Source organism: Pinus tabuliformis, chromosome 1_2 (assembly GCF_031772625.1).
Source record: "Pinus tabuliformis cultivar Carrire ecotype Pingquan chromosome 1_2, CPIR1, whole genome shotgun sequence".
NCBI lineage: Eukaryota > Viridiplantae > Streptophyta > Pinopsida > Pinales > Pinaceae > Pinus > Pinus tabuliformis.
Window position 1 is genome coordinate 963,345,270 of NC_142298.1, and position 11,100 is coordinate 963,356,369.

Genomic DNA, 11,100 nt, shown 5'->3' on the forward strand with positions numbered 1-11,100 from the left:
CCATAGTCCAACTATGTCATGAGTTTGTCGTTGATAACCATAGGACCGGGCAAACCTTTTTCCATCAAAATCGGGAATTTAGACATGAACCTATCGATGGCTATCTGCATATTGTGGCAGTGGGCACTTTTCCTCTAAGTTAAACATAAGGTTCCTTTTGGAAAGGACCTTCCTTATTTCCAAAATGGTCTCAGTCCTATCTTCAATGTTTATCTCATGGAGCTCATATCTATTCTTGCTGTTGAGGAAGTGGAAGAGTCTCTTTGCACCCTTAGGTTTATTACCCAATTCCTCCTTTACTTTCTGGATAGCTTCTGTAGCTACCTTTACTAACTCTGTTTATTCAAAAATAACTTTGATTGATGGCCAAATATCATTGACAGAGTCAATGATATTGGCCCACAACATTTCCTTGGTTTGTCCAAGTGGTTTCTCCTGTGTTAAATCCTTCTCTAGGATTTTGATTCTCTCACCTATTCTCTAGGCCTTTTGTGCTTCTTCTTTTTGCTTGAGTTGCGCAAGTTTTCAGTCAGTTTCCAAAATTCCCACCTTTTCCTTTAGTCTTTTCATCTTTGTAGCCTGGATAGACATTTCTTTCATGACTTTAATCAATTCTTCTACTTTTTCTCCTTGTGCACTTGTTGTTGTTGTATATTCTGCTGTTACTGGCAATGCTATGGCAGGTGGAGTAGTGGGTGCCAGTGATGCTACCAGTGTAGAAGGAACTATTGTAGATACTGTTGGGATGACATCCTTGGAAGTTGTGGCCAAGTCACTTTGCTTCAATTGAATTAAAGCATCCAACTCCTTTTCTGTCTCCTTAAGTTGATCATTCAGCTTCAGGACCAAGTCCATCAACTCCTCATGTCTGGTTTGATTCTCTATGACTTCTAGAGTTTGAGGATGATGTAGCTGGGGTATTTTCAATTGCCTCTTAAGTGCAACAATATCATCATTTTTCTTCTTAATAAGCTTCTTTTTAGCTTTATATCCTTTGTATCCTTGGCCTATGAGGAGGGCTTCTCTAACTAAAATTGTGTTGAGATATTGTTCAGAGAGTTCTATCGCTGATGGGCAGCTATGGCTTTACCTGTCAGGATGGAGTATATCATCTCTCCAGCCTATTTGTGTAGTTCAATCTGGTCTATGGGATGAATATCCCTTGCTAACACTTCAAAATCCACCTTCTTAAAATCTGATGCTATCTTGGGCTGCTGAGCTATGGGTTTAACAAAAGTCATATGCAGCTTTCCCTCCTTAATGTCAAAGGCTAACATTAGCCTTGTTTGATTGGTGGGAGTCATATTTAGGTATTGTGCATATGTTTGGGCCTTAAGCCTCTCATTTCTGGCTTCGGTTTCCTTGTATCTCTCCTTCATATCTTGATCTTCATCAGCAGGAATTCTAAAGGAAGACAGTTCAACACTAAGCTACCTTTCCAACATCTGAGTTTGTGATGTGGAAGGCCCTTGCATGCCTTCAGATGGAGTGGTAGGCCTACTTCTTTCTGCTTCTGTATTTCTGACCTTAGGTGAGTCTTCAGTATATTCTTACTCAGAGGCTGGATTTAGCCTTTGCCTCTTATTTGATTCCTACTGCAAATCAGAGGTGGCCATTCCTAAAGTGGAAGCCCCTTCTCTGTTTCTTCTTTGGATCTTTTCCTCATTCTGAGGAGTTTGCATTACCGGAGGGGTACTCATGGTTCTTTTTGGTTCTTCTAGTACCTGCAGAAAAGAGTTATTATCAAGCTATTTTTCTAAATCAATTAGAGCATTCTCTACGTCTACATTGGTGCTGTCTTGGTCTACTAGGGTGCCTTCCACCCATTCTATTTGATTTTCATATGCTTCTATTTCAGGTATGGGATGATGAATGAAAGGTCCTAGCTTGCCATTTTTCCTCTTCTTTGTGATGAATTCCAATGGATCATATCTCCAAACAAAACTTCTTTAGAACTTCATGTTTGTAATATCAAATCTGCCTCTTTGCCAGCCTCCCTAGTGTTGCATATGAAGGGGCCTAGTTGGTCTTTTATCTTGAAATAAGCCTTCTTCTTGGCATTGACAAAGTTGACTTCATATGCATTGATGATTTGTTTATAATATTCTAGGGCAAACAACCTCATGGGGAGGTATCTTGGCAACTTATATGGTGCAAGCATGCAACCATATATCCTAATTTATGTATGGTTCTGGTAAAGGTACTAGTCACCCACTTTGGTCTGCTTAGACAATTGAAGGACTCTCTTTATTTCTGGACTGATTCTAGGAGGAGGGCTTCTAGTCAACATTGCCATGACTAGATGTACAAATAAATCAATGAAATCAGAGTAAGAGTATGGAGACTGGTATTGGTGGATCAATGGGGTCCAAAAAATGACTGACGTGGGCTGACCTTTGGTGTCCAGTTTCTGAAGGGCGAATGGGAACTTATCAGGTTGGTAAAATAAGAACATATGGTATAAGACTGAGGAATACTTGAAAAAAATTTCATTGTTCATTCTAAGGAATTGCTCATGCATCCTCTCAGCTATAAATTGGGCATAGTCATAAATGACAGCAGGAGGCTACCCTGGAGTGTAGATGGACATGAAGGCAAGGATTATTTCATCAATGTATTCACTGGTGGAGTAGCCCAAAACACAAGATATCATGGATACAATATTTTGTCCCCATGGAGAGAAAATGATTGATAGATATGGAGGGGAGTCCTTAGGGATGTTTTTTTCCTCTCTGATGAAGGTTTGGAAAAATTGGGCCTGTTTGGCAGAACTGAGCTTGGGGTACTGATCCAACAGGTCTCCAATTGGGAGGGGAGTTAGGTTTGGCCTTGGTTGGAGCTGCAGCATTTTGTTTATGGACTTAACAATGATGGTGAAAAGTATGGTTTGGTTTGGAGACATGACTGCTCTCTGATTGGGGATGTAATTGGAATAGCACATATGAACAATCTCAGGAAAAATGTGACTTGGGGGAACTAGTACTTGGGAAAATTTGACTTTCAAAGGCCAATTTTATCAGCATGGTTCAGGAACCTATCCCTACTTTGGCAATGGACTTTGAGTAGGAGCTCTTGGGCAGTGATATCCTTTATTTGGAAATCTTTATTAGCTAAAGGAAGGTGGTCCAAGTCTAAGTAAGGTGTAGAGATGGGCCTTACATCCATTGCAATTGGGGCAACCATACTCAGTGCTTGTGGATTTGAGCGTGGGGGGTGATTCATTGTTTTTTAGGGCAATAACAGTTTTGTAGATGGTTCAGAGTGTAAGAAAAAATCAAAGTGAATTTGATATTAATTAACCGTGTTATGAGGGTGAATTACTGGAATTTGACAACTGAGTGGGTTTTCCACAGTTAAATACCTGGAATTAGGTCAAATTAACTGTAACTGGTCATTGATGGAGGTTGCAGAGGTTCGTGCAGTTTTGGTACAGACTAATGGATGAGCTTGGCTGTCTACAGCGTCTGTGGAGCAATGGTAGAGGTCTGTGAGCGAATTTTTTGTTTGTAGGGGTCACAACGACTTTTCTAAATTCTCAAAAGCAAATGCACGGAAAGAGTGAAAAGAGGGATAATTGGGCTTTTATAGGAAAAATGGTTAATTTTTGCGGGTTTACTAATTTATGAATAGTGACGATTTTCGGTTGAATGGGGAAAGCGTTTTGGAGGGTCATTGCACTACTTTTGTCATGTGGGTGGTATTTGGGAGGGGTCGCCCGATTCCATTCATTGTTTGACACGTAGCATCAGTGGCTAGGAGGAAAACCATTCTATCGGGCGGTTAAAGGGTTGACATTAGGCACGGCTGATACGATTATGGGTCGTTGGATGTGGGGGGGGGGGGGGTGGGGACAATCAACGGTGATCAGGAGGTGAAGCTGCGTGGGGGTAAATGACGGGAAATAATGGGGGGGATGTGGATTTAATTGCGGTGGTTTTGGGATTAGTTTAAGGACTAATCTACGGTTAGGGGATTGGGCCAGTCTATAATGAGGGATTAGGGACTGAAGGCAGGGTTTTAATGTATTTTGTGGGATATGGGGTAGTAATATAGTTTATAAATAAACTAAGGGGTGGGGTTAATTTATATAAGGGATTTAAATATATACGGGTAAATGGGTTTTTCTGGATTTTTATATATTTAATTAAAAAGTTAATATGGGGTGAGATGAGCGGAAGGGGTGTTTTTACTTAGGTATTGAAATCTTATGCACGTTCCATACACTTAGTACTTAGGATAAATGTGTTTGGTGGGTTTTGCACATAAAACATGTTTATAAAGGGGTTTTCCTAGGCAAGAGAACTTAACCTTAGGAAAAGGGGTTTCATGAGGGGGGTGAATGATTTATGAGTGAATTCTAACACCTTTCCTTCTTAAGTCATCATGCTGAGGGTCCAGTACCACTAGAAGTCAGAGAAATGCTCTGAGCCTCTTTGACTTAAAGAACTATAGGTACTAATATTTTTATTGTGAAAGGGAGGTTAGTAACTGTCATAGGGGTTAAAATGAATGAGGGGGTGTTAAGTAAATCATATTGTAAACCATTTGTTTTTGCTTTGTCCTCTACTTATGCACTTCTGAAAATTGCATTTAATATGATGACATAAGTGCATTTCTATAATCATAAGACATTTCTGCAACCTTTCTACTACTTACCCACTTACTCATCCTACCATTTTTTCTTCACTTTGTTTGGGTGCATTTAGGCTAGAAAACCCTCAATCTTTTTCTTTTATTTACAAAATAAATTATCTAATTCTAACCTTATATCATCCAAGGGCTTAGATTAAACTGATGAGCTCCTTTTATTCACTCTACCCATCTAATAATCTGCCAAGATTACACTGTTTGGTCAGATTTTATTCTCTAACTATAAAAATCAAATTCAAAGCATGAAATAGCCAAGTTTAAACAATTTGACTATCATGGATTGTGGCATGATTAATAACCTGCACACAATCATTTATTATGCATAAAAGGTATATAGTAGTGGCACTTTGACTTGCACACTTTCATGGTCTCCTTTTGTCTTTTAGGGTTCATATATTTTCATTTTTTTTTACCTTTTAATTCTTTTGTCCTTTGATTATTCTTTTAGGACATACTCTCTTTACATTTTTTAATATGGAAAACATTTGCAAAAAGCAAGGGTATGTACAATATTACAAGGCTTAACCTTAGTCACTCAAAATTATGACTCCTATTGGTATAGGAACCTAACACCTGGGATCAGTCTGACTAATTTCAGGAACTGGCGAGTGATGGGATGGAGGGAGGGAAGGTGTTGATATGAGATCTCGTGTTCAATTTTGGGAGGTGAGGAGTAACCAACTGCTGACTCGTGAGAGAGGGAGTGTGAGTTACTGCCTTGAACAGATGGTTGATGAGTGACTGTGAGGGGAATTTTGCCATGTAGAACTGGATGCTCTCCTTCTAGTGCCAGAAATGTTGACGGTGCTTGACCCACCAACATTCAGGGGATGACCCCGATATGAAGTCCCAACTAGACCTCACACCGTCTAGTGTGGGAGTCCCATCTGTTATGATGGCCCAGTTGCCATTGGCTTAAGGATTTGCCTCAACTCTTTCTTGTCAGCACAAGAGAGTGGTTCACTTTGTCTTCAAGAAGTGAGGTTCGTGTGCCTAGTGAGTGTAAGTGTACTTGTGTTAATGGTTCTTTCACTATGAGGGGAAGAAGGTGAAGGTGAGTTCTAGGTTGAAAGGGATTAATCCCAACTTAGCTAGGAACACACAACACAAAATGACATACACATCTTTTGGTGGAGTAGTCACTTGGATGTTGAAGTCACAACATACAATGTAAGATAACATTGTACAACACTCATGGAACAGTCTGAACGAGTGCAATGGTAGTTACAGAAAGGTTCATGTGAAAGTTCTGTTTCATGTTCGACAGAGCAGTTGACATGGACAGGACAACATTAACAACATATACAACACATTTCCATTAATAGAATATGCATTACAACAAATGGATCAGTTTGGAGGTAGAACACAGGTTAAAGAAACATGTATGACAAGTATTAAAGATTAGTCTTACAACAAATACAATACATGTGTGAAAACATGCTAGCTTGTTAACAAGGTTTTGAATTAAGCGAAAGTGCCAAGACACATCGTTACACCATACATCACTAACCCCGTCAGTGAGGCGTTGGAGCCACTACTTACTCCTCAAAGAAAAAATTATTGACTCTCTTGGCTATGTGGGATGAGCTGAGGTGAAAAGTCATTTCATGTACAAATGAGGGGGGTATTTATAGCCAAGGATGAAACTAAACCTTTGTGGCTATTCGACTACCATCATGACCATTCGACTTCCATGAATTTCTGACTTACATGACTCTATGTTTCAACAAGTGGGTCTCTTGGATTTCCATGTTACATCACATTGATTGACAACAAGCCCATAGTTGAGATGTGGGCAACATGACTCATGACTTGACAAGACAATGCTTTTACATTTGTGCTACTGCTAGAGTGCATGTCAAGATACAATGCCGCTGAGTGATGGATGTCTTCGTTGTGTATCATAGCTTCACCTTCGCATGGCGAAGTGCACAGAGTCTTCAATGGTCCTTGGTTTTCTTGATGAAGCTTTAGCATGTTGTTCCTTTCTTTCATGCTGGAAGGTTTGACAGGCTCACTTGTTCACGGAGGTGCATGTTCGTTGCATTCGTTCACTTAGCATGCTTCATTTGTTCTTCCATTGGTGAACCTGTCCATCTACATGTGCTCCCTTCATTCATCTCGTTCATTGTCTAGACATGTTTGTTGGTGTACCTGTACATGTAGTCACTCATGACAAGATGACATCAAATCCAAAACCTCCTAGTCTACCATGACACATGATCATTTGGATGCAGGTGACCAGGAGAGGTAACAGGGCTGTGATGCAGGGTGATGGCTCCAGGAAATTGCTGATGAAAATTGTGCAAGAGTCACTAGAAGATGGGGACAAACAATCTGGGTCGACAATGACTTTCTGCAAGGTCTGGCTCAGCTGGGAGGAAAAATTGTGCAAATTTTGGGAATGACAGTCTGTGTTACAGGAGGGTAAGGCAGGTATGCTCTGTGCATTTTCTAGAATGAATAGTCAGAAGGGGATGGAAAGCCAAAATTGTATAATTTTCTAGAGGAACAGGTTGGGCTGCATGAAGGGTCAACAAGCAGGGATTGTGTAGTTTTTCTGGGGAACTGCCTAGGAGACTGGCAACCAGAATTACACAATTCCTAGAGGGAACTACCAATTGGCTACTGGGGTCACAGGTAGCCAACTCTGCGCAGTTCCCAAAGGGAACTGGCAGTTGGTTGCTCAGTCACTAGCAGTAGAAACTGCACAATTCCTGGAGGGAACATGTAGTATGATCCTAAGAGCTGCTCGCTAGGAGGGTGGTTGTAGCTGCTACAACACTTCTACAAATTTAAAGTATATCAGATGGATTTTAAGTCTTCCCTTTGAATGGGGATCTAGAATAGGAGGTTTACATTGATCAAACTGAATGATTTATTCTTGGAAATGAAAAGGATCTTATATGTAAACGAAAGAAAGCCTTGTATGGGTTAAAGCAAGCCCTCGACATTGGTACTACTGTCTTGAAAAATATCTTCTGCCACAAAGCTTCAAGACAGGATCAACTAATAGCAACATGTATATTAAAGCAAACAAAGGTAAACTCTTGGTGGTAGTTTTTTATGTTAATGATATCATACTTGGTAGCAATATTAACTCAATGAGTCAATGGTTTGCAACAACCATGCAACAAGAATTTGAAAATGTCTCTACTGGGTGAACAAACCTTCTTTCTTAGATTATAGATACACCAAATAAGGGATGATGTCATTCTTTCTCAAACAAAATATCCCAAAGATATATCAAGGAAATTTGGGATGGAATACTATAAACTTGTAAGTACACTCATGGAAAAAGGGTGTAATCTCATCAAAGACAATAAATCCCCAAAAAAATCAATATGAATACTAACCTATGATTGGTAGCTCGCTCTATCATACCATAACTAGACTAGATATTATGAATGCAGTTGGCATATTGTGATGCTTTCAAGCAAATCCTAAGGATACTCATCTCTAAGAAGTCAAAATAATATTCAAGTATTTACAGGGAACTTTAGAATTTGGACTATGATATGTAAAGAATATGTATTTTATTCTTCAAGCATATGCTGATGCAGTTTGGGTTGGAATCATTGACGAAAGAGTACGAGCAATGGAACCTTGTTTTTAGGGTAGTGCTTAGTTTCTTAGTTCAACAAAAAACATAGATTTATTTCCTTATATATTGTTGAAGCAGAATACATTGTAGTTGTAGCATGATGTAAACAATTTATTTGGATGATCCAAACTCTACAGTATATTCAAGTTACATGTTCACTACCTGTGTCTATTTTCTATGACAATAGTAGTGGTGTTAGCATATCTAAAAATACAGTCATGCCTTCCAAGACTAAGAACATTCCAATCAAATATTATTTTCTCAAAGATTAAGTCTTGGATCAAAACGTAAATTTGGAATATGTCCCTTCAAATGAGCAGATTGTAGATCGATTTACCAAACCTCCTCCCCGAGACCCCTTTGAATATTTTCGACAACACTTGGGGATGATCCCTGCTTCTTCCCTTTCATAATTAACTCTAGCAGAAATTCCATTCCTTGTCTCAAAGGGAGAACATGGATGCAAAAAAGAAGGTAGTTGTAACAATAGACATAGTGGGAGATAGTTGTATCTTTTCTTTCACTTCTTCTAGTGTATAACAACTTGATATATATGTTCTTGACATTCTGATTGGATAGTCTTTGATTTGGAGGTTTATATCTATATATATATATATATATATATATTTCTCTCATGTAAAGCATATGCATGTGTAATATTGTAGCCATGTATCATTATTGAGGTCTGTAACACTCTACTCCCACATCTACCCAAGTAACTAGCCAACCGAGGTAAACATGTGATGAGAGGCCACTATGATATGATTCAACCTCCTAAGTCACCTTAAGGAAGTGGAACCGATGGAAACACACCATACAAACATCCAACATCATCAACAAAACCCTTAGAGGACAAGTCAACCACTCAAACAACCTATCCCTGGGTCCCACTGTTGTTTTAGGTCTCTTGGGCCATAGTCTCTCTCATGTTATGGGAAAGGGAGCAACCAACAACCTAAAGTCGTTCTCAAAGGCTTGCCCACCAGCAACTGTGGATATGCCAACGACTCTAGGATTTGAGCCAATTTTTCAGGCCCAAAGCCTAGGCCATTGCCCAGAAATAAACCGTCTCTTCATAGAAGTAAAGTATCATGGAAATGAAAGTACTAAATAAAATTATTGTTAAAGACCTTGACTAGATCCCTACTAGCCATGATAGGCATTTCGTCAAACATTTCATCGATATGCAATCTATAGGTGTAAATAATAGAGTTAAGTGGAGGGATCTCATACTTATCTAAGAATAGCTATGAACCATTGTTCCCTCATGCCATTTGTTGCATTATCATCTATTAGGTCATAGACACACTATCCATTCACATACAAATAAAAACATGTTGAGGGCCATACATAGCTGCTATAAAAAATGTGCGTATAACCAGCATAATAGGAACAAAAATACAATAAACATACCAGCCATCAAATACATAAATACATCAGTACCTTTACACATGAAAATCAAGGGAATGAATTTCTCATTAATAAATCCAATGAACTAACTAAATATGGGACTACCATGTTCCACCTGACGTAGAACGGATGAGCCAAATCTCTCTTCATCCATTCACCCATGTTCCATATTCCAAGCATGAATGTGGGATCTCATAGAACACATCAATAAAAAATGAGCCAGGGCTTCCAGAGGCCATCCACCTCAACCAATCAAATAATGATTCCACCTCATGGTCAGACATCACCAAAACCATCAACAAATCGGTCTACATCCTAGCCATCTAGGGCTCTAGAGTGTTTGTTCCAACCAAGGCTCCAGGACTAGTAACTCAACCCAAGCCAAGGAAACATGAGAACCAACCAAAACAAAATAATGAAAATAACCCACAATCACCATGGCTATCCATGAAATGGAAAGGCTAGGAAATCCATTGTCAATCTAGGCAATCTTCCATGCCAATGACAGATCATGACCAGGAATCCACATGAATATGCCATGCATGTCCAAACTAGTGGAGAAATCTTTCATCCAGCTCGGTACCTGCAAGAAGATATGATGTAGTTGTAGATTTCGATGCCTTCTTGCACTTTCCTACTCTTCATTTTCCTTCTTTCTCCAAGAATCCAAGAATGCCACACCCTCCAAGAGTGCTCCAATAAAAACTCTAAGTATCCAAGAGTATGAGAGAGAGAGAGAGAATGAGAGAGTTCCGACACTGAACTAAAAAAAGGTTACGAACTGATCCTCAGAAGCCTTTTTATGAATGAGGCCTCTATTTTCTTCATTTTCTATTATTTTCCTTCGTTTTACTCCTCACATGCAACCTATGACCTTTGAGCTCCTCTTTCTCTTAATTTCCATTATTTTCATAAATAATTGTGTCAAAATGCCTTTTAATTCCTTATCATTTTCCTCTTCCAATTTCCTTAGCCATAAAAAAACAAATGAACACCCCGTAGGATGTCTTACCAAACATTCAACTTGGAATAAGTGTCCCAGTTATCCATGGTTATTGTTTTTAACATTTATTACATAGAATTTTCACCAGAGTTGTTACAAGGTGAACTTGAGTCATATGTGGGTATATTGATGTCTAAATCTCACTAATATTATCATGTATCTCACTCACTAAGCCTTGTACTTCTACTATATCTCATTTATTACTGGGATGTATGAATTCATTGGTCAATTTGTGCCCTCTTTCCTATGACAACTAGGCAAAGGCAATGCCAATAGTGTTGATAAAAAAGAAAGATGAAATTGTTTGCAGCCTATTATAGCTCCACTCCATGTTCAAGGGGAGCTTATTTAGTATTTCAATAATGTTCTTCTAGGGGAAATAATTCATGAGTTGGGCCACCATTTTCCCTTCATGTCAAAGGGGGAGAGTGAC